At 46.7% G+C, this 25,981-nt stretch overlaps 1 protein-coding gene across 2 annotated transcripts in view; it reads right to left on the bottom strand.

Annotated features, from left to right (window-relative positions):
* PCNX4 (pecanex 4) overlaps positions 1 to 25,981 on the bottom strand; it is a 451,861-nt gene that overhangs the window by 211,675 nt on the left and 214,205 nt on the right. The gene's annotated exons all lie outside the window — the stretch shown is intronic.

The following is a 25,981-nucleotide window of genomic DNA, read 5'->3' as shown; positions in this document are numbered from 1 at the left end:
GAGCTATCAACGCCCCTACCGGCCCGAGAGGAACCCGGAAAAGTATCCCCCCGGCCGGGGTGCTCTGAAAAGTAAAGAACTTACCGGGCGTTTTTTCTTCTCGTCGATGAACGCCTGAAAATGTGAAGGAGGAGTTCGTCGGAACACCTCCTCCCACCGCTCCAACCAACGTTGAAGTGCCCGGACCGAAAGGGAGTCGCAGTAAAAACAGGAGTCCCAACGGTGATCCGGACCCAAGCACTCTAAACAAAGAGGACGGGGATCTGCCCTCGCGAAACGACGGTGACACGATGAACAATCTGGAAAGTCTAGTTTGAATGACAGACAGACTAGTACACGATCGCTAGCGAGAGCCAGAGAGGAAAAAAGGGAAGAAAATCTTCTGAGGATGCAAGTGCGTCCAGTCCCGAACGAGCAGAGAAAAGGACTGATGGCCGATGCGCGGGGCAGAGCCAAGGTGGGCGGGGTTACGGGCACGTGCCGGGCCCGCGCAGAAAGAGAGGAAGGACACATCTTTGAAAAAAAACATTTTGGATGCTTTTTACAAAGTGCTCCAGTCCCGTCCCACAGGACGGAGAGATGTCCTATAAGTATGGAGGAAAGGGGATGGGATGTAGGAGTATTACAGTTAGCTTCTGCTTCTTTGGCTTCCTCTTCAACGTCGTCTACTTTTTTAGACCAACAACCTCCCATGAACAATTGGGAATACGACCAACGGAGGACCAGGAGCAATCATCCCTATTAGTGAACCTTTCAGACTATATTCCCAATGAGCAAGAAATAAATGTGCTAAATAAAGGCCTTGACTTTGTACCGACAACTAAATATGACAAATTCCAAACACGAGTTGAAATAAGCCAGCTTTTAAGAAAGATCCACCTACGCCAATAATTTCAAGACAAAACGTTCGATGAACCTGTCAATGAAAGTGGTTTTAAAGTAAAATCCACATTCGACTCACCTACTAACAGTCATACCCCAGATGCAATAGTTTTTGCAAAACGGGTATGGGGAGTCAGACGCTGGTGTATTTCAGAATTTCAGTAATTCAGAAAGAAAGGAAGTGAAAAGCCTTGCTCAGAATTCTAATATTGTGATACGGAAAGCAGACAAGGGCGGAGCTGTGGTAATTCAGAATAGAACAGCATATATTGATGAATGTGCAAGGCAGCTGCAGACACTACCTTTTACCAGTTGATCACAGATGATCCAACTAATCGGTTACAGAACATGATCAATGATAAACTGTGTAAAGCACTAGAGAGAGAATGGATTTGTCAAAAAGAACATGAATACTTGAAAGTAGAAAAACCAGCAATACCGAAATTTTACACCCTCCCAAAAATTCACAAAGCTCTAAGGAACCCACCAGGATGTCCAATAGTGTCTGGTAATGGCTCCTTACTATAGCTGCTGTCTAAATACGCAGACAAATTTTTGAAACCGTATGTGGCTACAATGTTTTCTTACATCCAAGATACGTCAGAAGTTATCAATCTGATTGAGGGGTTAAAGTTTGATAAAGCTAAACAACTTTTGGTTAGCCTAGATATTGTCTCTTTATATACTTGTATCCCTCAAATAGACACACTGTCTGTACTGGAAGAGACATTATTAACAAAAAGGACCACAGGAATCACCCCTAACAGTTTTATCTTGTGGTGCGCCGAGATGGCCCTTACTGAAAATTATTTTATGTTCAATCAAGACCTGTACCACCAAATCCACGGAACAGCAATGGGCTCATCAGTGGCGCCGACAGCAGCCAATCTATATGTACAGTATTTTGAAACTCAGGTGATCTACCAAGAAACCAACCCCTTTTTTGACCATATCTCCCAGTGGAGAAGGTTTATAGACGACATTCTTATGATTTGGGATGGAACAGAGTCATCTTTTTCCCTGTTTATAGAATTGATCAATAAACAGAATCCGTACCTGAAATTTACCTCGACTTGTGACAACACAGAAGTGAACTATTTAGACATTACAATTAGTGCAAATACTGAAAAGAAAATACTTCAAGGCCATTTCACAAACCAACAGACAGGAATGCACTGTTGCGTTTTGATAGCTTTCATCCCCGCCATACAAGGGAAAATGTACCCTTTGGCCAGTTTTTGCACCTCAAACGCAACAGCACACAAACAAGCGTTTTCCAAACAGAAGCTGAAACTTTATGCTCTAAACTGCTAGCTAGAAAATATCCAAAAAAGATTGTGAAGAGGGCATTCAAAAGATCAAAACACAACAATCCGGAAGCACTTTTGGAATAGAAGACTAGAGAACTAAACAGTTCCAAGATGGTGTTTGTCAGTACCTTTTCTCCCAAATCTAACAAAATAATTGGAATCATCAAAAAAAACTGGCACATTTTACAAAGAGGGGAATGCCCTCTGGAAAAACCACTCTGTGCCTTTAAGTGCACTTCCAACCTGAGAGAACTACTAACGAAGAAGTATATTTCAATAAGACCACAGAAACAACAAAGTATCATGGAGAGTTGGGGACTTCCAGCGATAAAAGGACACTCACCCTGTGGAGGTTGTGTAAACTGCAAGTTTACCTCGAGATCATACGAGGTGGATTTAGGTCTTGCCAAACCATGGTACCAAAAGCACTTTACAAACTGTAATTCATCAAACGTAGTATATGCTATTTGGTGCCCTTGCTCTAAAATATACATTGGGATGACAGAGCGGAAGGTTAAAATAAGGATTAGTGAACATCGGAGTAACATCAAGAACAAAGTAATTACAGCACCAATGGTAGGGCATTTCCTATCAATGGACCATGGACACGATGTTTCTAATTCAAGTTAAGAATACTCCCTCTGATTTGAGTCCCAATAAAAAGACTTTTTAACCGGGAACAATGGTTGATTTTCCTAACCAATTCATCCGAGGTAGGTCTCAATGAGCAAGTAGACTGGATGAAGTGTTGTTGAGAGCCCCGGTACTGTATAATAGAAAGAAGGGACCCTGTTTATACAGTGGCCACCCTGAAGAGTAACTACGAGTGAGTCTATCTGTCCCCACCAACAGCCAAAAATTAGGTCAAAGTAAAATTCGTTCAGAAGTCCCCGCGAATATATGTGAGCTTCTTCGCATGGTAGTTATGACACGCGAATTATACCACCTCAGTGCAAAGAGTTTTTTTAATAATAAGTTTATTATTATAAAGAATCTTTTGACCTCCCTTTTCTTGAATAGAGCAATACCTGGTGACGGCGATCGCTGCACCGGCAAACTTTGGGGTCCGCAAACCGAGAAGCGCTGTCTTTTGTTCATTTCCGGGTGTTGTGTCTGGGCGCTGCATGGGCGGATCCTTAGCGCGAGGACTGCGCGAATGTCGGCGTTCGGCATTGGTTTACACGGTTGTGATCAGAGGAACGTAGGACGGTAGACACGGGGTCCCGTCCAGATCGCGTGCGGTCCTGTGACAGGAGGCCGCCACTTACAAACACAATATAGCCCAGGGGAAAGGCATTAGAAGTACGCAGTGCATCCAAACGGGACAAGGTAGACAGGCAGTCAAGAGTATGCGGTTTACATAGAGACCATGCTGGTGAGTAAGTAGGGAGCTTTAATTTAGCCAACCGTTAGTGATTTACTGTCTAGGGCTTGCGCAAAACATGATGAAGTATTATATATATATATATACATATACATATACACACACATACATACACACACACACACGTGCACCAATTTGTTGTACATTTCAACTAAGGTTTGAGAGTTGACTGAATTAACAGACGGCTCTAGGCAGTTAAAGTAAGTTGCTATATGGTTACATATGGCACATCTATATCAAAGCCTCTATGGTGTTTTTTACAGGGCGCGGTCCAGTCAAAGGACACCTGGACATTCCCATGCGCAGGACTATAAATTTAACCAACGCATGGTAAGTGAGGAGAAAGCATAATATAATGCTTTTGAAGTATGCTGTAGCTAAAACCTATATAAGTGGTAATTGCTACTTGTTCTTCCTTTTCTCTCGCCCTCTCCCGGTAGGGCTTAGCTACCCTCTCTTCGATTTCAAGAAGTAAAGAAAATTGACCCGTGAACCAATTGTCCAGAAGGGACTCAAGGAGTTACATTAGGGCGTCAAAGTTTATCCTATAGAATACATCTTTAACTAGGATTTGAATGGTTCACGTTCTGTGTTTTATGTGTGTACTGGGATTACGTTGGTCCCCCTGAAGAAGTTCTCATATTTAGAGCAAAATAGCTGCAGTGGAACGAAACATGTTGGGAATGGAACAATGTCATTTATTAACGGTGTGGCAAGACCGAAGTTATTAATCATGAGATACCTTTCAGAAGAAAGGAGTGAGACATTGTACTATTTAAACAATAAGGTTTAAAAAGGTACCCAGATGAAAAAAGGTCCTTTGAAAAAAACTGTAAAAATCCAACGCTGATTTTGCACCACATCTTTTGACACCATCGTTCAACTTGCACTTTTGCACCTAGCACTTTAAGGTTGATCCATTCATAGTGGACAGTTGACCACTGTGGAGGAATCAACCATACAAAGGGACTTATTTAAGGTTCAAATTAACAATGTGAATTATTTTATGATTGTCTATATTGTATTTTTAATGTTTTTTTAACCACACTGGGTTGTTAAAGATTGTGTTTTAGATATACATGTATTTTTCTGTGTAATATTGTTAACTCAGACATGTATTAAATGAAATAAAAATATTTTTTATATTGATTGTATTCGAGTGATACCCAGTACCTATTTGGTTCATGGTCTGGGAGACTAAATAAGAGAGGGTTAAGAGAGGAAGTGAGAGAAAAGGTTTTAAGGAGATTAGACACACTGGTTCTTTGGTTTTGACTTCATGAATGTGCTATGGGCAGAACCACTGTGTCATTAAAATAGCCCAGTGTCTCTTTTTGTTGTTACTGGTACCCGCCAACACCACTCATTAATTGAAAACCACGAAAAACATATGCAAACACTGGGAGACCAATTGAATGTGTGGACTAGGCTCCCAATCTCGCTATACGTTAGGCTATCCCTTATAAAAATGATTGTGGTCCACAAACTTATTATATACTTCACTAATATACCTGCTTGACCGGGGCGCGCATTTTTGGATAAGCTGCGCTCACTGGCAGTGGGGTGCACATGGGGTGCTGGAACACTGCGGATGGGATGGGAAGCCATGACCAGACCAGATGAGCAGGCAGGGCTTCAAGCCCCGGACTTCGAGTTGTACTATGAAGTTGCACAGGCGCAGTTTGCTGGGTACGAGGATGCCCCACATGATCGATGACTACACACAGGCTTGGAATTATATAGCGCGTCCCCAGCTAGCCTACGCACAATAGTTTTGGCTAAGCGGCATACGGACACCTGTACATTTGATCCGGTCCGCACGACCGTGAATGCCTGGACAAGGATATTTAAACGACTGTGTGCTACTGAGCCCTACGTAGGGGCAATCCCGCTCTGGAATTGTCCAGGACTCCCCCCGACTTATGATAAGGCTATTCAGAGGGGGTGGGATCCGGGTGACACTATATGACCTCTTCCCGGAAGGCTCTTTCATCACATATGCAGACTTCTCTGAAAAGCTGGGCAGGAGTTCCATTAAAATTCTTCAATATTCTAGAATAAGAGCAGCGACTAGGAGGCGCTGGCTATCATTTCCGAATGAACCTGAGGATTGCGAGATGCTGGGCATGGTGGGAACCCCAGAGGGCTGGTTTCCAGATTATATAAGAAATGCCATGAAGCACTGCACCAACCTCAGAAGTCCAAAGAGAAATGGGAAACAGACTTGGGTCCTCCACTGGACGACACTGATTAGATCCGGTGGCGTTGCCTGACCAAGGAGGTATCCCTCAAAGCTAGACACAGACTCATTCAATTTAAGATACTTAATAGGCTACACTACACTCCAGCAACAATGGCTAGGTTTGCCCCTATGGCGACGGTAGCTGTATCAAATGCAATGCAGAAGTGGCCGAAGCACATCATAAGCACTGGGACTGTCCTCGGGTGGCCCAATTCTGGCAAGAGGTTGCTAATAGTTTGTAGGAATGCACGGGTGCCCCCCACCCTTCTCTGTCACTCCCAAAATACTTATTTGGAGACATAGGAAAGATTACAGTTAAATTGAGATGCCTTTTTAACCTCGGATGCTTGGTGGCCAAAAAATGCATATTGCTTAAATGGAAGTCTGGAACTGCTGCGGACATTGGAATGTGAATCGGAGAAATTACATATGTTAATGAATGTGAGGAGGCCTATGTTTCACCTGTTACACCGAGCTGCAAGCCTAAAGACATATGGGAGCCTTTTTGAGAATACTTAAGTAAACGAAGAACTGTTCAATGACAATCATGCAGAGAGTAAATATATTAAGATATGCTGTTCGTATAATACCGGCATGTGCGGGTACTATAAGCCCAGAACGATTTTTTCTAAAGGAAGCATGTTCTGCACTGCAGCACTGCACTAAAATAAAGTTAGAAAACGAAAACGGCTGTAGGCTGGGGAGATGTCTCAACTACAGTTTCAGATGTTTCAAAAGTTGAGAAGCTAGATTATTGTTTTACTTCTGTGTTTCTTACAGTTTAGGATGGCCTGAAAAATGTGAACTATTAAGATCTTACATGGCAGGCAGGGATATTGTGTGTGACCAAGTTTAAGTATTCAGGTTCACAATCTACCATGGCTTTGAAAATGTAGAGAATTACTAACTGGATGTGTTGCTCTACTGGGAGCCAGTGAAGCTCTTTTAAAGATGGCGAAATGCAATAGGTTTTCTTATTGGGTTCAGACAGTCTTGTTGCCAGATTTTGAATTCCTTAATGTTAAATGATCTCCATTTTAGATACACCATGGTAGAGTGGAGCGATGATCAACTGGGGAGATCATCTTTGAATAGGAGGGTCTTCAAGCCCTTCCTTAAGTGTTGAGTGAGCGGCCTACTCTAATCTACGTTGGCAACTGGTTTCAAAGACAAGGTGTGTAGCAGGAAGAGGACAGTTTTCTAGATTTGTATCACTTGCAGTTCCTTGTTTGCAGTCTGGTGATATCATGGCTTCTGGTGCTGCATGGTCCTCCAAAGATGGCGAGTTTCACGGCGGGTATGGTGGTGTTTTGGTTGCGACTGCTTTGTTGGGCATCCAGGCTGTCTTGAAGACGATTTGTGCTTGAAGGGGTAGCCACTACAGCTGATGTGGTCGAATTGCCTTAGTCCTATGATGAGGCTTGGTGCAGGATGCTTGATTGCTTTCAGAGTGGTCAAGGTGGAATCTAAGACTCCTGCTAATAAGATGCAGACTCTGTTGAGGTGGGAGATAACTTTGGGTTGGACAACTGTTCTGAAACTTAGGGGAGTTGGTAACAGGCTTGGATTGGACCTTGGTTGTTTTAATTAAGTAGAAAGAATCGCTGCACAATTGACCGGAGTCTATTTTGCTACAATTCTACTTTGGTAAAACAACCCAAAACTGCCTAAAAAACTAAAATTCACCCCCCCTACATACCTTTTCACTGGCTGCCGCCGCTTCTCCTTTACCCTGCGGCATCAGGTCCGTCCCTCCAACGTGAGTTGATCTGATGCCGCAGGGTGCCTTTATTTTTTTTTCCTTTTCTTTTCCTTTCTGTCCCCTGCTTCCAATGTCAAGGAATCGGGGAACAACCCTGCTACCCTTGAAACACAAAATACCGAGCATGAGGAGTGTGGGACAACCCCGCAACCCCCGCTCCTCATTTTGAGTATTTTGGGCTTCAAATAAACTGTATTGGCTGAATTCGGTCAAATTCTCAATAAAAGCATTGTTATTCAGTCAAACTGGGTAAACCCACAGGCTTCACTTTGTGAAAGAGTACAGCTAGTAATATGTAGTTTGTTTGTCCTTGCAGATGTGGGCTTTGAAGGAGAGGTCCCAAACCATGGTAAAGCAGAGAGATTTTGGGGGTGGTGTTCTGCAGGAGGATCACCTAGGAGCAGGAAGTGCCCAGGGGAATGAGATGCAGTATTTGTCTTCCTTTAAGGAGGACATATCAATGCCACAGTATGTAATGGCGTGTTGACAAAAACACTTCTTGTTCCACAAGTTGAACATCTTAATGTGGGTAAAAACAATCATACATCCTTAGGCATTGAGAGAAATAAAACCCCTTTTACAACCCTGGAGACTTATAAAGCTTGAAGCTCCCATAACTCCCAAAGTTAAAGTGAAAGGAAGTCTGAATAATAACAATTTAGACTCTAAAGAACTTTATTCCTCTACACAATCCAGTCTTGTGATTAATTCTTATGATGTTTCTTTAAAGAATATTATGGGGAACAAAAAGCAGTTGAAGACTGAAACTCAAGTGAGAAAACTTTTGAAAAATCTTCACAAACTTGTCTGCCTCACGTTTCTGACCCCTCACAATACACTGAGCTTTATTTCCGTCTGATGCAAGCGTTGGGGCAGAGTTCCCCCTGAGGGTGCATGTAGTGGTTGATGATTAAGGGACAGAATAGAGCTGTGTGAAATTTTTAAAGTTACTGGACAACACTGGCATCTGTTGAGGCCCATGTGTATGAGTTGGCGTCTGTTGGAGGCATTGTATGACTGCTCCGTCACAGCCAATGCAGGTGGCGAGGGTGCTAAGGAAGGCTTCACAGTCAACAGTATCAAAGACTGTAGAGAGGTCAAATAGAATGAGTAAGCAGAGGTTCCCTTTGTCGAGAATGTAGTGTGGGAAGGTGGCAGTCTCTGTAACATATGTAAGGGATACTGCTTTGCAAGGCAGTCTTTCTTGTGACGCAATTGAAGATACAATCTGTTACTGTCCAGATTTTGCACAATGTCTGTGTACCTTGAACTTTCCAAATTGGTGACGTATTTCTGGTCTTGATATCTTCCGATCTGACTGGTGGTTGGCATGTTGCAATTGCTTCAGGTTTCATTGCGAAAAGACGCTGTTCCTCTCGTCCCTTTGTATACTGTTCCCCTTGTATAAGATTCTTATGGAGTATAGCACAAGTCCAGTTCCTTCCAAATCTCCGTCTCTCCCAGCTTCCATCCTGGCTTCGGCCCCTCTTGTTTGCCTTCCTTCCTCTCCCTTGCATCTTACAAGGGATGGATCGGAGGATAGCTCAGCGGCAATGTGTTTGTCTTGGAAGCAAGTCAATGCAGAGCAACTCAGGTTAGAATACCGGTCCGCGCTTAGAAAATAGTCTACGATGTTAAGACGCGATATAAAAGATGAATTAATGATCGCTTACCTTGGTCCAATGGTTCACCTCTGTCACTCTGCTCCATGGGCCCAAATTCGCTGCCTCGCAAACCCTGATGTCATATTCTAAAGTACATCTGCAAACTTTCCACGAACCGTCTGCAAGCTCCACTCGGAAAATAATCTGCTGCAAGCAAATAAAAGTGGGAGTTTTTTCTCCTTTGGGCCACCACCCCTCCCCCCCCCCCCATCATCAGTCAAGCTTCCTTAAGGTCTGTCTCACTTTAGGTTACAAGGTGGCTTTGGGTAGAGCTACATCATTTCTCTACTCCTCGCTAAGCTACAAGATCCTGACAGTAAGGCAAGACGCTTACTTTTGAAAGGCAGAAAAATAAACTTTTGTTTTTTTGTTGTTTGGTGGAAACAGCTACAACAACATTTCTAAAAGAGACCTTATGAATGGCCTGGCTTCCTTAAAAGACCATGGTTTGTATCTGGCCAGGATGCAATGACCAGACAAAACAGAAAAAAATATATTTCAAGTGTTTTATTTGGGAACTATTGCAGTACAGGGAAAAATGTATAAAGGGAGACAGACAAATCGCAATTGAAACGTTTCGGGATATTTCTGGTGGATTGCTAACTAAAATTGCAGGGTAACTTCAAGTCCGAAAAAGTCTTTTGAGGCTCATAGATTATCAAGGTTCTTTCCGGGAAGGGAATATAGCCCTCAATGAAAGTCTTTAACACAAATTAAGTATCCGGGTTCTCCAGTTTCCAGGACTTCATACTCCTTGGTCTCCTCTTATGGCTTGAGCAGTGTTTGGTTTCACAGCATGGAAGCAGCATTTACATATGCACAGTCATGGACAGTTGTGAACGGAGGATAGCACAGGGGCAACGTGCTGGCATGGGACGCAAGTCCACGCAGAGCAACAGAGGTTTAAATCCAGGATCTGCGCTTAAAACCGAACTCGGGTATTAAGCATTTGATTAAAAAACAATTAAATAAACAAATGCAATATAGGTCTAAGACGGGTAGACATGTTTGTTGGCACAGGGAAGCTGGGAGGACCTCAAGGGATTGAGATTAGAAAATGGCAGAGCCCATAAAGCACTGCAGAGATGTAGAGTTTAGAGGGACTCGTAGCAAGTGCCTGGAGGGAGCTATTATGTGCAATTGACAGATGATAAACTTGACCAGACCAAGCAGGGGACGGTACTATATTGATAAAATAAGGTAATGAAAATCACTATCTTGCTTATGTGATAAACTACCCTTTTTTCCTCAGCGTAATCAAACTGCTTTGTTTGATGAGGGGTTTCCTTTTTCTGATGGGGATACTCGGTTGGGTGGTTTCATTGTATGCAAAAAACAAAAAAATAAAACTGGAACGGACATCTGAGAGTGGTGTTTTTGATTCGGCAATGTGGTGCCATGACTTGGATAGCAAAGACCCAGCTTCGATGATGGGACTGTGCCTCTCCGAAAACATGGCACCAACCCGAGATATAAGAAACCTTTTCAAATCTCTACCGGGATATTCCAGGGGTTGCATGCAAGTCCGTGTCTCTACAGATTTTATCAAACAACAGAGGGCAGATACAGATTGGGGGAGGATGCTACCCTCATATTGGCAAAACAGGTTAGGTCTGAATTAAATATATGTGCGCAATGTCAATAAGTAGGATATCATGATGCATCCAGAAAACTATGACCAATCAGTATATCAGAAATAAAATTAAGAAACAGGACAGAGGGATGAACCAGTGCGGGTAAACTGGACGAAAATACTGAATGTATGTTTAAGCTGCTCAGCAGGTCTGTGACTTAAGCAGACTCCAGACGCACCTGGGCCTTCACTTCTGAGAAGGTTTGAAAGCAAGGAAGGAAGACAGGGGTCAGTAGAACTTCATGACCCAGCGCCTTGATGCCTCCGGGTTTAGTGCGCTTAATAAATGCAAAAATAAATAAACCTTTCCTTCCTTGGATAGCATCTGGCAGAGGTTCCCTTTTGTATGACAGAAAAACTTTCCTTCCTCGGGCCACACTATCAATAGGATTTCCTTTTGTATATGTGAGAAATGGGGCAGAGCAGTCTAGAGAAGTGCAGATTCCAACAAAAAGCACATAGCATATTTCATGCATATGCATTAGAACCATGAAACCTGCAGGTTTTTACATAAATGGAGCTCCTTCACATGGTATAGTGGCTCTAAACAATTTCCAAATGAAGATAATACAGTTTGGGGAAGCCACTTTTTCCAAGTACAGCATTGGTTCAATTCGAAGCCCCACTCATCCCCAGCTAACCCAAGAGACAAAGGATGAGGAATCGTCAGGGTGGTGCTAGAGTGCCCGGCCAAGATGGCGGTCTCTGTGTGAGGCTGCTACAAATCCTGATAAAATAGCCGCTTCTGAGGCAGCCCAACCTCCAAGAAGGCGCGATAGAGTGCAGCTAGAGGCCACTTCCTGCACCTTGCAATCTGGTGCGACAGTGACACCTTCGGTGCCCGCATAGCAGACCCGACCAAGCAGCCGTTGTGAGGAGGAGCCGGCGAGCAGCAGAAGGTGTGCTGAGTCCGGCCTGGGTGGGGGCACGAGGAAATTCGCACTGCCCGCCTGTACGGGACACGACTGGAGGCTGTGGGGAGGAGAGCCAGAAGGCGACACAGCCAAGCCGGCAGTGAGGAAGCAGAGCACTGGAGATACATGACCGGCACACAAGGAGAGGCAGTTCGGAGCCCGCCCCTGAGGCCGGTATAAAGGATCACGACCGCCTGCCAACCCAAGCAGTGAAGGTGAACGGCAGGGGCTGAGGGGGGGGGGGCGCAGGGGCGCATACTCAACCCCCACCCCTGGAGAAACACCAAACGGCACCTCCACCGCGGGAAGTGGCTGTAACCCGGCCGGAGTCCCGGGGAGCAGCAGAACACTGCCTGAGGGCGGAGGCAGTTGTGAGCCCACCCCATGGACCAAAATCCATCTTGGATCCCCGGACAGGCTGGTGGAGGCACCAGATAGTGGGCCACACCTTGCGGGTCACAGGACTCAATATTGGTGGTGCTGCAGAAGGGCAAGCTTCCTTCGCCTAACGGGACAACAGCACTTCCATAGCTCCATATTGCACAGCTAGGGAGCAGAGGCAGTTTGGAGCCTGCTCCCACCATCTAGAAAAATCTCGAACCGGGCGACAGGTTGTGTCGGAGCTAGAAAGGGGCCCCAGAAATGGGAGCACTCAGCCAGGTGATGCCTCAATGTGCCTGGAAAGCGTGCCAAGTGGTGTGACACAGAGGGCAGCAGGGGCCGCCCCTATGCTGGGGTTGGTTGACAGGGCAGACCTGAGTGGACAGGCGCACAGGAAGACGGCACAGACGCGGCAATGTGAATAGTGGTTGGACCCAAAAGTTAGAAGCACCTTTGTTGATGAAAGTGGGGCCTCTGCGATATACCCGGCCTCACGGTGCAACGGGCCTGGCTGTCTCCCCACCCCCCTCCCTGGCCACCTAGGGCCGCAGCGTCAACAGGAGGCTCACGGACCCCGTGAGCCCCACCGAAGGGACTCTACTTTGCCTCGCTGGAGCGTACCACACAATCAGAGCGCAGAGTGGGCATAGTGGTAGGCAATCCGGATGAATACATACAGCGACAAGCCCAGTGAAGGTCCACAGCTACACCAAAGCCGGGCGGGCTGCCGAAGCATTCCTCGACAAACTCCCCCGGGTCCGAGGTGACCCTCCCGCAACATGGGCAAGGCTGATAAAACCCAATGAAAACTCACCTTCGAGGGGGGACCTCTTTCAAGAAATCCAGATCACAGCATCAGGCGGAGACACCAGAACCCGCAGAAGCGATGGCCGAGGGAGCCGCCATGATCCCAGAAGCAGACATCAGGGAAATGCTGCTCGACCTCAAGGCGGGCATTGGGGGACTCAACTCCAAACTGGGCTCACTCTCTTCCAAGGTCGACCTACTTCCAACATCGGCTGTACAAACATGGTGATCGCTTGGACGAGGTAAAGAGTATCCTGACTGGAAGATGGGTCAGCCTCACTTGTTGCCAGAGTGTCATCCCTCAAAGCTGTAACGGCTAAAAATGAAGATTTGGAAGGCAGGGCCCTTAGAAATAATATTTGCCTGTTGGGGGTCAGAGAAACAGATGAACAGTTCAAGAATGAGGAATTTGTTGAAGCCCTATGCAAGGAGCTTTTCGAGGGGGTCCAAGTTGTCCCCTCTGTTCGTGGTGGAAAGGGCACACCATATACCAGCGGCTCAGCCGATACCCAGAGCAGTCGCCCACCCCATCATTGCTTGTCTCCACAATTACAGAGACTGGGACATGATCCTGCGTCTGGCTAGAACGAAGGGAGATCTGCAGTACGAGGGGGACAAAATCCAGATATAGCCAAACTTCTCAGCGGTGGTGTAGGTCTCACGACAGTCCTTCGCAGGCGTCAAGAGATGACAGATCACAGCATTCAATACTCTATGCTATTCCCAGCAAAACTCAGAATTCAGCAAGGGGGGGGGAGGGAACACAATTCTTCACATGGCCGGAGGATTCAAGCTCGTTTCATGATGTTATGTTATGTTATTTTGCATTTATATAGCGCCTTATATACCATTGGTATGGTCTGAAGGCGCAGGTAGGTTTAGGCCCTTGGGAATCTGTTCTTCCACTCATGCATTCTTCCACTCAGCGCATTCATTTGTTCCACCTGTTTCATCCATTCTAACTAATTCATCCACGCCATTCACTTTGTTCACTCCTCATGCATTCTGTCAATTTCAGGAGTTTAAATCGCTTTACTGTTTCCGTATGATTTACTCTTATTAACCATTTCACTGCTTTGATCTACTTTATTCGTTTAATTCCGTTTGTCCTTCTAGTTTATTTTAGGGGTTATTTGCTGTCAATTTCTCATATCAGGTGGTTTGATGGGTTGGTGTCGTTGAGCTGCTGTTGGTTAGTTTTAGTCGGGTTGGCTTTAGGGTAAGAGCCAGGTTTTCACCAGTTTGCGGAAAGACGTTAAATCCTCAGTTGGGCAGATGTGGGGTGGGAGTGAGTTCCATAGGGTGGGGGCTAAGGCTGAGAATGATGAACCACCTAACCTGATTGAGTTTGTCTTCGGTATGACTAGGAGGCCGGCTGAGCTTGATTTTAGGGTGAGTGGGTGGTGATAGGGTTTTAGCTTGTCTTGAAGATATTGAGGTCCGGTTTTATGCAGTGCTCGATGGGAGATGCACAAGGTTTTGAAAGTCACCCTTTGGGCTATTGGAAGCCAGTGCAGCGTCTTAAGGGCTGGGGAGATGTGGTCTCATGGGCCGAGCACAAGTAGCAATTTGGCTGCCGCATTTTGTGCCCTTTGGAGTTTATTCAGCTGGTACGCGTGGATTCCGAGGTATAGGGGGTTTGCGTAGTCCAGTCTTGATTTGCGTAGTCCAGTCTTGATATAACGATTGATTGGACCACGGAGAGTCTGTTGGGAAAGGAGAGATATGGAAAGATGCGCCTAAGGGTTTTAAGGTGGTAGTGGCAGGACTTTGAGACATTGTTGACTTGGCGCAAGAGTGTTAGATCAGAGTCAAGGGTGCATCCAAGATTTTTCACTGAGTTGGAGGGGGTCGGTGAGTTGCCCATGGCGGATGGCCAGGCTGGTGGGTGCAGAAGAAGTTCGGAGTTGCCACATAACATGATTTCCGTTTTGGAGGGGTTTAACAAGAGGTGGCTTTGGGACATCCAGAGTTCTATGTCAAGGAGGCAGGAGGCCAGGTCGGGAGTTGGGTTTTGAGTTCAGGAGTTTTAGAATTAGTCGAGTGTCGTCGGCGTAGTTGTAGCACAGGATGTTGTGCAAACGAATGATTGGTGGGAGGGTGATCAAGAAGAGAATGAACAGGAGAGCAGATAGGCATGCTCCTTGTGGGACTCCCGTGTCGACTGGTCAGGCTTGACAGGAATAGGTGGAGATTATCGTTATTTGGTACCGATCTTTGAGGGCTGGAGCTATCCATTTAAAAGCGGCTCCACGAATTCCTAGGGAGTGGAGGCGGTTTAGGAGGATTGATTGTGTCAAAGGTGGCGGATAGGTCAAGAAGGATTAGTGCTGCGCATCCCGCGGAGTCTGCCGTCATTTTAAGGTCATCCCAAATTGAGGTTAGGGCAGTTTCAGTTCCGTGACGGGCTCAGAAACCCGATTGAGCGCGGTCTAGGAGATTGTTGGCTTCGACAAAGGCATTTAGTTGGGAGTAGGCGGTTCGGTCAAGGAGTTTGGCAAGGAATCTGGTGTTTGAGATGGGGCGGTAATTTTTGTGCTCGACAGGGTCGAGCGAAGGTTTTTTAATTAGAGGTTTGACATGAACTGTTTTGAATGCGTCAGGAAAGATACCAGAGGAAAGGGAGGCATTTATGATGGATCTTGTGTGCTCTCCTGCGCAGGTGGAGGCGAAAATTTCTTTGAGGGTTGTGGCTGGGCAAGGGTCCAGCGGCGAGCCAGATGGTTTGCGGGCAGATAAAAGTTTGTGAAATTGCTCTGGTGATATTGGACTAAAGGATTCGAAGGTTGGTTGCATAGTGGTCGCAGCTGGCGGGCTGGCCGGTATGGGGGGAGAAGTGCTTGATGGATGTAAGAGAGCCAGTTTGGTGGCTAGGGTGTTTGTTCTTTCGAGAGCCATGGTGTAAAAGTGGAGGGAAAATGAGTCGCACAGCGATTGTGAGGCGGTCGGGACCGTCACGTTGCATGCCGGATTAGTGAATTCGGAGATTATTTTGTGGAGTTCTTTGCTTGGGTTTTTGCAGTTTAGGATTCGGGAGTTGTAGTGGGCTCTTTTCTTCTTCCTGGATTTTAGCCTTGTACTGATAAAGGTGTCGGGCCAAGGTGGCCCTGCTCTCCTGGGTTTTGTCTTTCTGCCATTTGCGTTCTAGGTATTTATATAGTTGTTTAGTGATCTTCAACTCAGGAGTGAACCATCTGGGGAAGAGGCCACAGCGGGTTGATGGTTTGCAAGGGGGTGTGAACCGCATCAGAGGTGCGTTGAGCCATGAGTCAAAGGCGTCAGGGGTTGTTTGTTGAGTTGGCAGGTAGGTGGTGGAGACTGGAGGAGTGCGTCAGGTAGGTCCGGGACGATTATTAGTTTTTTCCATCATTTGAGTAGATTCGGAGGTTCAGATTCGAGTACGGGAAGGGGGTCGGGTGAGTGAATGGCAAAAGAGAGAATTAAGTGATCGGACCAGAGGATAGGGGTGGGGGGCTTTAAATGAATCAGGGTGTTGGAGCTAAAAATGGCATCAAGAGTGTGTCCTTTATAGTGAGTCGGGCCGTTTATGTGGGGTTGGAGGTTAATTGCGTCCAAACCGTCAACCAGAGAGTGTGTCATAGGGTTGGTGGGGACGTCGAGCCATATGTTGAAGTCTCCAAGAAGGGTGAGGTTGGGATGGTTTAGTTGAAGGGTGGCAAGAGTCGCAGAGGTTGTTTGCAAATTGTCTATCGTAGCCAGGGGGCCTCTAGATTATTAGGAAGCTGTGTGAGAGCGACGGGTAGAGGGATAGTTTAACGAGGAGCGATTCGCAAGAAGGAATGGAAGGTTGGTTGTCGATGACTGAGGCGTGGAAGAGAGACTTGAAGACGAATGCAAGTCCCCCTCCTCTGGGGGGACGGTTCAGTGGGGTGAGGGAGTAGTCTGGGGGGAAGGCTTCATTAGCGATTGGGGCGAGGTAGTCAGAGAACCAAGTTTCAGTGATGAAAACCAGGTCTGGTTTGTCAGAGGCGAGGAGGTCAAAGATGCAGTGTCTGTTTTTTGCTACGGATCGGGCATTAAATAGGATGCAATTCACATCGGCAGCCGAGGTAGGTCTCGGAGCTGGAGCGGAAGGGGGTGGTGGCGGAGAGAGTGGAGACTATAGGGTGGGTGATGCTCGATTGGAATAGTGGGCGAGCAGTAAAATTGGCTGGCTTCGGGCGGGATTGGGTGGCTGCGTGTGTTAGGATGATCGGGTTTGGTTCGGGGGGGTTTGAAGGTGGGGTGTGGGCGGTTAGGAGTTTCAGTTGCAGTTGATGAGAAATCCAGGGAGAGGGGTTTTAGGAAGGGTGAAGCCACGGGGAAAGAAGGTGATTGCGGGAATGTGGTGGTGGGTTGAGACAGGGGAGGTGAGGAGTGCTGAGAGATTGAGGGGGACCAGGTACGTTTCCTCTTTAGTTTCTTTGTAGCGATTGGGGTGTGAGAGAGGGTAGGGAGGGTCAGAAGGAGAGGGTTGCAGCTTCGGTTCTTGCTAGTGCTAGGCATGCAGTTTTTAGGGAGGGGGAAAAGGTACGGTCGGGGAGGAAGGTGGCGGGGGTTTGTGGGCAAGGCAGGGGGTTGATGATTGCAGGGCGGGGTGTGCCTGTTATGATAGTGAGGGGAGCGGGCGTGGTCAACATTGGCTGGTCTGTGGTGGTGTTCGGGGGAGGGGTGGTTGGCTCGCCATCATGCCCCTCTGGCTTGGTGTTTGGAGAGGGGAATGGTAGGGAATGCGAAGGGGGGGTGGGATGATTTGGGCAGGGGGGGACGGGAGGGAAGGCAGATCGGGGGGTGGGAGCGGTCCACGGCGGTCATTTCCGACAAACTCTGGTGGAGTGGTGTACTCATGCTTGGTACAAGCTTTTAGGTGGATTTTAGGAGGGCTTTCTAATTGTAGTTCTAAACTCAGTGGGGGCACGCTTTAGGCACACTTCTAAATTCAATTTGCACAGGGATTATATTAGACTATTAGGTGCGCTTCTAGGTTCGACTGTACATAAATGTGATATTGGGCTATTAGGTACACTTCTAGATTCGACTGTACACAGAGATGATATTAGGCTATTAGGTACACTTCTAAATACAACTGCACATAGAGATGGTATTAGGTCTACTTCTAGATTCAATTTTGTATAGAGGGGATATTAGACTATTGGGTGCAGTTCTAAATTCACTGTACACTGAGATGATATTAGGCCTACCTCTAGATTTAATTTTATATAGAGATGTTATTAGGTCTATCTGTAGATTCAGTTTTTGTGTAGAGGGGATATTAGACTATTAGGCACACTTCTCTCAATTCGTCTTTATACAGGGCGGGTATAAGGCATGATTCTAAAATCAACTTTGTACACAAAGGTTGTTAGGGATATTAGTCGATTCAACCAGGCACGGTATTAGGTTAATATTGGGCACATTTCCAATTCAACTTTCACACAGGGGCAGTTGGGATACTTCTAGATTCACAGAGGTTATTGGGCACACTTCTAAGTTCAACTTCTAGTGCACTTCTAAATTCAACTTTCACTGAGTCTATTGGGTGCACTTTTAAATTCAACTTTCACAGAGCGGCTATTGGGCGCACTTCTAAATTCAACTTCTAAATGCACTCTGAATTTGAGTTTCACATAGAGTCAATTGAGCACACTTCTAAATTCAACTTTCGACAGAGAGGCTATTGGTCGCACTTCTAAAATCAGCTGTCACAGAGAGGCTATTGGGCACACTTCTAGATTCAACTTTCACAGGGATGCTATTGCGTACACTTCTAAATTCAACTTTGCACAGAGGTGGTACAGGGCACACTTCTAAATACAACTTTCGACAGAGAGGCTATTGGGCACACTTCTAAATTCATAGAGGGGCTATTGGGCACACTTCGAAGTTCAACTTTCACAGAGAGGCTATTGGGCACACATCTGAAATGTTGAAGGTTGAGTGGTAGGGTAGTATGGCGAGAAGTAATTGCTTCTGTCCCCGCCCTTGCCACACTTACTTGTTGGCGGCTTCTTGCTTCTCCTGCAGATACGACCTGGATCCGTCTTGTTGGAGCTGTCCTTTGCTCTGGGAGGGTCGCTAATGGCTTGGGAAGTATGGTCGTAGTACCCTATCAGGGCAGGGTGGGGTGGGCGGGTCGGCCGGCGGGAGGGAGGAAAGGCACCAGGAAATGGTTAAAGCGAGGGTTGGGAGGGGAATCAGGCTACGTGGGTGCGGGAGGGGGTTCAAAATACACAAAATGGCCCTCAGAGGAGCACATGGGTACACACTCACCGGTATAGGCGCACTGGTCAAAGGCGCCTCGGCAGTATCAGCGGGTCGCTAGACCCAGAGAACACAATCACAGTACCCAATCAGGACAGGGTGGGCGGGTCGGGAGGCGGGAGGGAGGAAAGGCACCAGGAAATGGGTAAAGCGAGGGTTGGGAGGGGAATCAGGCTATTTGGGTGCGTGAGGGGGTTCAAAATACACAAAATGATGAGTGACAGGCACTCCCCCCGCAACAACCCAAGACCCCAAGAGGACGATAGAGGACAGGGCCAGGGGGACCAGAGAAATCCGGGATGAGGAGACTCCGATCACTTGGAAGAGAGGAGGGCTGTATGAATAGTAGCGCAATGACTATTGGCACCTTAATCTTAAAGCTTGTCTGCCTCAGTTTGTTCATGTACCAGCTATTGGTGGCGGAGCGACCCAAGCACAGCAAAGCTTTGGTTGCTGGTGGGGGGGGGGGGGGGGGAGAGAAGGTGAGGGACCAACGAGCGGGTTGGGGTACTGGGGTGGGGAGGGAATGGAAGGCCAATTGGAGGAGCCGGGGGGTTTGGGTTTGGTCAGGTTGTCAGGAGTTTGATTTTCGTCAGACCGTCTCACCACTATATCCTATGGTGCAGTTGGATCTTGTTCAGAATAATGAAAAAAGGGGCTGGGCGGCTACCCCCCAATGCTTACAAACTTTGGGGATCACTGGTGTCCCGGGTAGCAACATGGAATATATGGGGGGAGGATAGCCCCGGCAAGACCTGGAAGGTTGCGCAGTACCTTAGAAGGCACCAGATTGATGTGGCCTTTATCCAAGAAACCCACCTTAACCCCTCTTCCGAGAACAAGTGGGGCGCCAACTGGAGGTGTCACAGATATTTCTCCGCCTACTCCTCTTATGAAAGAGCGGTCACCATCCTGACCATCAGAGGCATCAAGTTTCACCTGATCTCGACAGCAAGAGATGATGGGCGGGCTCTTCTGGTGTACGGGGTCCTCGAGGGTGTATCAGTGGCCTTGGTGAACTCCTATGGTCCCAACGTGGACAGTCCGAATGCACTTGACTGGGTCATGGTGCACTTAGCTGGATGTCAGGGTGCCACTATGGTATGGGTGGGGACTTGAACACTGTGCTGAACCCCCTCCAGGATAGGACTGGGGTGGGACAGGGATGTGTGCCCAAGGAAAGCCTACGGGTACAAGAAATATGTAAAACATACAATCTTATTGACGCTTGGAGACATCAACAGAGGGGATCGGACTATACATACCACTCCTGGGTCCACAGTTCCAGCTCCAGGCTCGATTATCTAATAGTGTCCCGCGAGGGCGGGCTCGAATGGGGCGAGTGTCAAATACTCCTGTGGACTGGTATTCTCTGGTGCATCACCAGGATCAAAGAGCTAGAAATAGAGTATGCAGAGACTTCAAACTCCAGTCCCCTTACGCAGACTGGGTTCCTGGCCCGGGCCACCAAATACACCAATATGGTGAGGGGCAGAAGCCGGGGGCACTTTTCGCATGACTAATAGCTGCCGATAAAAAGCCCCCACATGTGGATTGCTTGAAGGACCCCCAGGGTAATCCAGTGTGCTCCGAGGAGGGTAATGCAGCAGTGTTTCAGTCCTTCTATGGGTAATTATATAGATCCAGAAATGTGCAGGATTCAGAGGCACTACGATGCTACCTAGATGAGGTGGAACTATACTGGGTGGAGGCACATCTTCTCAAACCTCTCAAGTGGATAATATCCCTGGAACTCCCGGGGTTGAAGTCACCGGGGCCCGACGGCTTTGAGTTCTACAAGGCATATGCCACTATCCTGGCTCTGGTACTCCCCCCTCGTTGAAACTGGATTGCTCCCCCCAAAGTAGCGTGAGGCCAATATAGTGCTGATACATAAACAGGGGAAACCTTCCGAAGATTGTGCCTCCTATAGGCCAATCTCCCTGATTAACGTCAAAAATAAAATATTTGTAAAAATCCTTGCAAACCGGCTGCTCCTGCTAATGCCTGGATTGGTTTTGGCTGAACAGGCGGGATTTATTCCCGGGAGGAGTACGACATTTGGCCTCCGTCGCCTCTTCAGGGTAATACAGGCACTTGACCGCACATCTCATGCGATTGCTGTGTTTTTAGATGCTGAGAAGGCCTTTGAATCAGTCAAATGGCCTTTCTTTTTTTTATATTCATTTATTTATAATATATAAATAAATGCAGAAATCAAAAAATTCATCAAACTATTGTACAGAAATGAATGAAAAAAAATCGATAGGAAACTAAAATAAATCATTGAACACATTCCAAATCTTCTCATATGCAGACAATTTACCTTTCAGTTTGTAAATCAATTTTTCTGTCCTTGACAAATTGTGCATTTCTTGGATCCATTCCTCGTAGGACGGAGGGACCCTACCATCCATCCACGGAGAATCAATCTCTTGGCCACAATGAATGCCCTATAGATCCACTTTTTCACGGCTGAGCAAACATCATCCAACCCTGAATCATCACACAGGACTACCGTCCTAAAATCCAAAACAGATCCTCCACCAATAATTCTTCCACACACCTCACAGACTTTGTTCCAAAAATCTCTGACCCTCACACAGCTCCATAACATGTGTTCTAGTGATCCTACCTCCTGAATACAACCCCAACAATCTGCATTATCTGACATACCTCTTATATGTAGTCTCTCAGGGCACCAGTACACTCGATTCAGAATCTTGACTTGGCGGGTTCTCTCACTCAAGTTCAGTGAACATAGAGAGACATTGCTACACATATTCTGCCATGCATCAATATCTATTTCAGACCCTATCCTCTCACTCAAAACTCTCCGCAAATCATTATTCTTCCGACAATTTGACACAAATAGCTTGTACAATCTACTGGCTAAACCACCACCTTTCCCATCTGATTCAGTCAGAAAGGCCTTCGCATCCCAAGAAACAGCTCAGTCTACCTCACCTACTGCCCTCTTCAGACGTCTATATGCAGAGTCCAATAGTCCAACAAAATTCCATCTCTCTCTCATCTCAACAGCAGTCAACCACCAACCTTCATTCCCCCAAGTCAGAAACCAGTTTAATATCCATCAAAAACCATTCAGGCCAAACCACTGTCCTCAAATTATCTCTAATCCTAGGATTCAGCCAGATCGAGGCACTTCTGCACTTAAATGAGTCACGTCCCAACAATGACAAGACTTCCGCCCATGAACTGCGTAAAAAAGACGTAGTCAAAAGATTACCACCAAGAATCTTCGTATTAGTGGTCAACAATGCCTCCGGGCCCAGCGGCCCATATGCACCTGACTCAGAAACCGCCCAGGTATCCAGCCCATTTTGCAAAAATGGTACAAATGAACGAGCTGAAAAGGCCAAATGATATGCCCTAAAATTTGGAACACCTAAACCACCTAAATGAACTGGAAGCTGTAATTTCCAAAGACTGAGCCTCGGAGGTTTTCTGTCCCACAAGAACTCCTGAATCAGACGATCCAAATCTTTCCAGTGACCACTCTTAATTTTCAACGGCATCATGCTCGATACAAAGTTAATTCTTGGAGTCAAATTCATTTTCAGGCCATTATTTACCCCACAGCGACAGATTAAGCAGTGACCATCTTTCCAAATCCACCTTGCAATCCTGAAGTACGACATTCATGTTTTCATCAGCCATAAGCGCGACAGGATGTGTAAGCCAAACCCCCAAATAGCGTAATCGCCCATCACACCAGGTAAACCCCAGCCCTGTAACCAGAGTCTTATCACATCGGTTAGACACGGGTAACACTTCTGATTTCGTACAGTTAATCATGTATCCAGAACAATCGTGGTATTCTGATAAAATCCTCATCAAACAGGGCAGGGACACTTCCAAATTCTGCAGCACCAACAATAGGTCATCCGCATAAAGCCACGCTTTTTGCATAACACCCCAACAATTAACACCTTGCAAATCCGGTTCATTTTTGATGCAAACTGCTAGAGGCTCAATCGCCAATATGAATAACAAAGGAGAAAAAGGACAACCCTGACGCGTACCTCGATGCAAACAAAAGGGTTCCGACATCACCCCATTATTCTTAACAGTGGCCGTTGGATTTGCATAAAGAAGTGCAACCCAAGAAATGAAGTCCTCACCCAAATTCATCCTCCTCAATACCGAAAACAAGAATTCCCAACTAACCCTGTCGAAGGCCTTCTCCGCATCAAGGGAAAGGACAGCGGCATCACAGTCCATTCTGTCCGCCATTTCCATGGTAATTAACAATTTCCTGATATTACTGGACGTACTTCGATTTTTCATGAACCCCGATTGTTCCTCATCAATCAAAGCTGGTAGAAACTGCTCCAGCCGCATACCAAGAACTTTGGCTAGAATCTTATCCGTATTGATGAGACTAATCAGACGATAATTAGCCGGAAGATTACTGTCTTTACCTTTTTTCAAAAAGACTGAAATAGACGCGTGATTTGTACTTTTAGGCAATGTCCCTTCTAGTTTACTTAAAATAAACATGTCTCTCAAAAGCGCCAAGGCCGAGTTCGGAAGTATCCTATAAAACTCACACGGGAGACCATCCGGTCCCAGGGATTTACCTACATTCAGCCCAGAAATCGCATTCTTAATCTCATCCACCGTAATTGCATCTCCAAGAGTATCACGTTCAGTATCTTGAACCTTAGGTAGGTTCAAATTGCCAAAAAAATCCTCACCCCTACCAGTAACACCAGCCTCAGTACTATATAGATTCTTGTAGAAAACAAGGAAAATGGAGTTCATTTGTTTGGGATCAAATGTTATTCTACCCTCCCGGTCCACTACCGAAGCAATTGCAGACTCCGAAATCTTTTTCCTCAGCCGGTAGGCCCTTCTTGTTCGCTTTGGGACTTGGCCCCTACTTTATGAAATTGGTCTCTCTTTATACAGCAATCCCTCTGCGAAAATTATAGTGGGGCGAGCGAGATTGGTCGGCTTCGAGATGGGAACGTGGACTAGACAAGGATGCCCTCTCTCACCGCTCCCATTTGCCTTGGCAATGGAACCGTTGGCATCAATCATCAAAGAGTGACACATACAGAAGGGGCTTAGTCTCGGCCAGCACAGGTTGATCATATCTCTGTATGCAGATAACGTGGCCCTCTACATTAGCAACCAGCAGGACAATCAGGTCTGAGAATTAATCATAGCAAGTTTGTGGTATTCCCCCTTACGGAAGGTACCGGTGAGTACAGAGACGAGTTCGGCCTCAAGTGGTAAACCACTGGAGTCCGTTACTTAGGGGTGTTGGTATCTCGCAGTCGGGAGGAACTATTCGGCGATAGTTATGGGAGGGCGACCGAGAAACTTCAGGAGGCAGTGGCCAGATGGTGGATGCTAAATTGTTAAAATGATAATTCTCCCCAAATTTCTTTATCTCTTTCTCAACAAGCCCCTATTGCTGCGAGGCAGCTTCTTTAAGCGACTGCGCAGGCTTATCCTTGATCTGGTATGGACTGGGAGGCCAGCAAGAGTGGCCTACACAACACTGATACAGCAGGCAACAAGAGGGGGCCTGTCTCTACCCGATCTCGAGCGTTATTATTGGCCGGCGCAGGCACACTTCCTTGGGCACTGGTACGCCACGCATTTTGTGAGGCTGCATGTGCAGGTGGAGAGGGCACTAGTGGTCCCTCATCTGCAGGCGATGATCCTTGGGGAGAATCGGGCAACACCCAACACTCTAAACGTGGTTAAAATTACCTGCGCGATCTGGAAAAAGAGGATGGGGAGGGTAGGCCTTACCATTCTGTACACACCTCTCCTTCCTGTTGGCAGGTGGCCATGGCCTGGTGAAGCGGCTGTCCTCCCAGCGTACAAGGGTGGCTACAGGACATTGCTTACTGTCATGATGTGGAGACTGCCTTCATACAGACTTTACCATTGCATGCTCGCCCCCCGAGTGTATGGGGCCCATATGTTCAATACCTGGTTACAGAAGCGTACTGACAATCTATATTTTCAGGCTTGGGTGGGCGGTGTGGGGGAAATTGAACTACATGTATGTTTTTGTTTCATTGTTAAAGGATGAGGAATCGTCATAGGACATTGAATTTTCATGCAATGTTCAGCTACCTCCAAAGGGAAGCTGCTCTGCACAAACAGCACGTTCTGAACCAGCAAATCATCCTACGCCTCCATGCACCTTCTTGTTTTATCACCTTCACCCTTTTGGACAAGACTATTTCCACCATCCAGATCATGATGTTCACTTATCTCCCCCTCCTGATAATCAACTCTCTCCAAGCTCTGGATATTCTCTAGCTCTGGCCATCTCTCACTATTTGCCTTCTGAGCTAGATTCTCCCTTTAATTTCTGCTCACCTTTGTCCCGCTCCTTCATCCAGGCATCTCTGAACTCTCCTTCTCCAAACACTCTCCCTGAAACACCGGGGCTGTGAGTTTTTATACTCCTTCAGGCTCCTTGTTAGGGCTTGCAACTCGGATAGAAAATGTGGGCATTGTAACTGCCTCGAGTTTATACACTCAGCTGGGCAGACTTTGGCACTGGGAGGTTGGACCAAGTCCTAAATTAGCTGGTCCATCATTTTGGATTTTATTTCCCCTCCCCTTGGGCTGCAAGCACCTGAAGGAACTGTGCACAGTTTCTCTGCCTGTTAATCTTTGGAGATGGAGTTGTTTAAACAATGCTTCTGAAGCTAGTGCCTATGGGGGTACATGGAATTGTAATTCTGT

Source organism: Ambystoma mexicanum, chromosome 14 (assembly GCF_040938575.1).
Source record: "Ambystoma mexicanum isolate Mex_15411 chromosome 14, UKY_AmexF1_1, whole genome shotgun sequence".
NCBI lineage: Eukaryota > Metazoa > Chordata > Amphibia > Caudata > Ambystomatidae > Ambystoma > Ambystoma mexicanum.
Note: the sequence above shows the minus strand (reverse complement) of the source record. Positions and strands in the feature narration are given on the sequence as shown.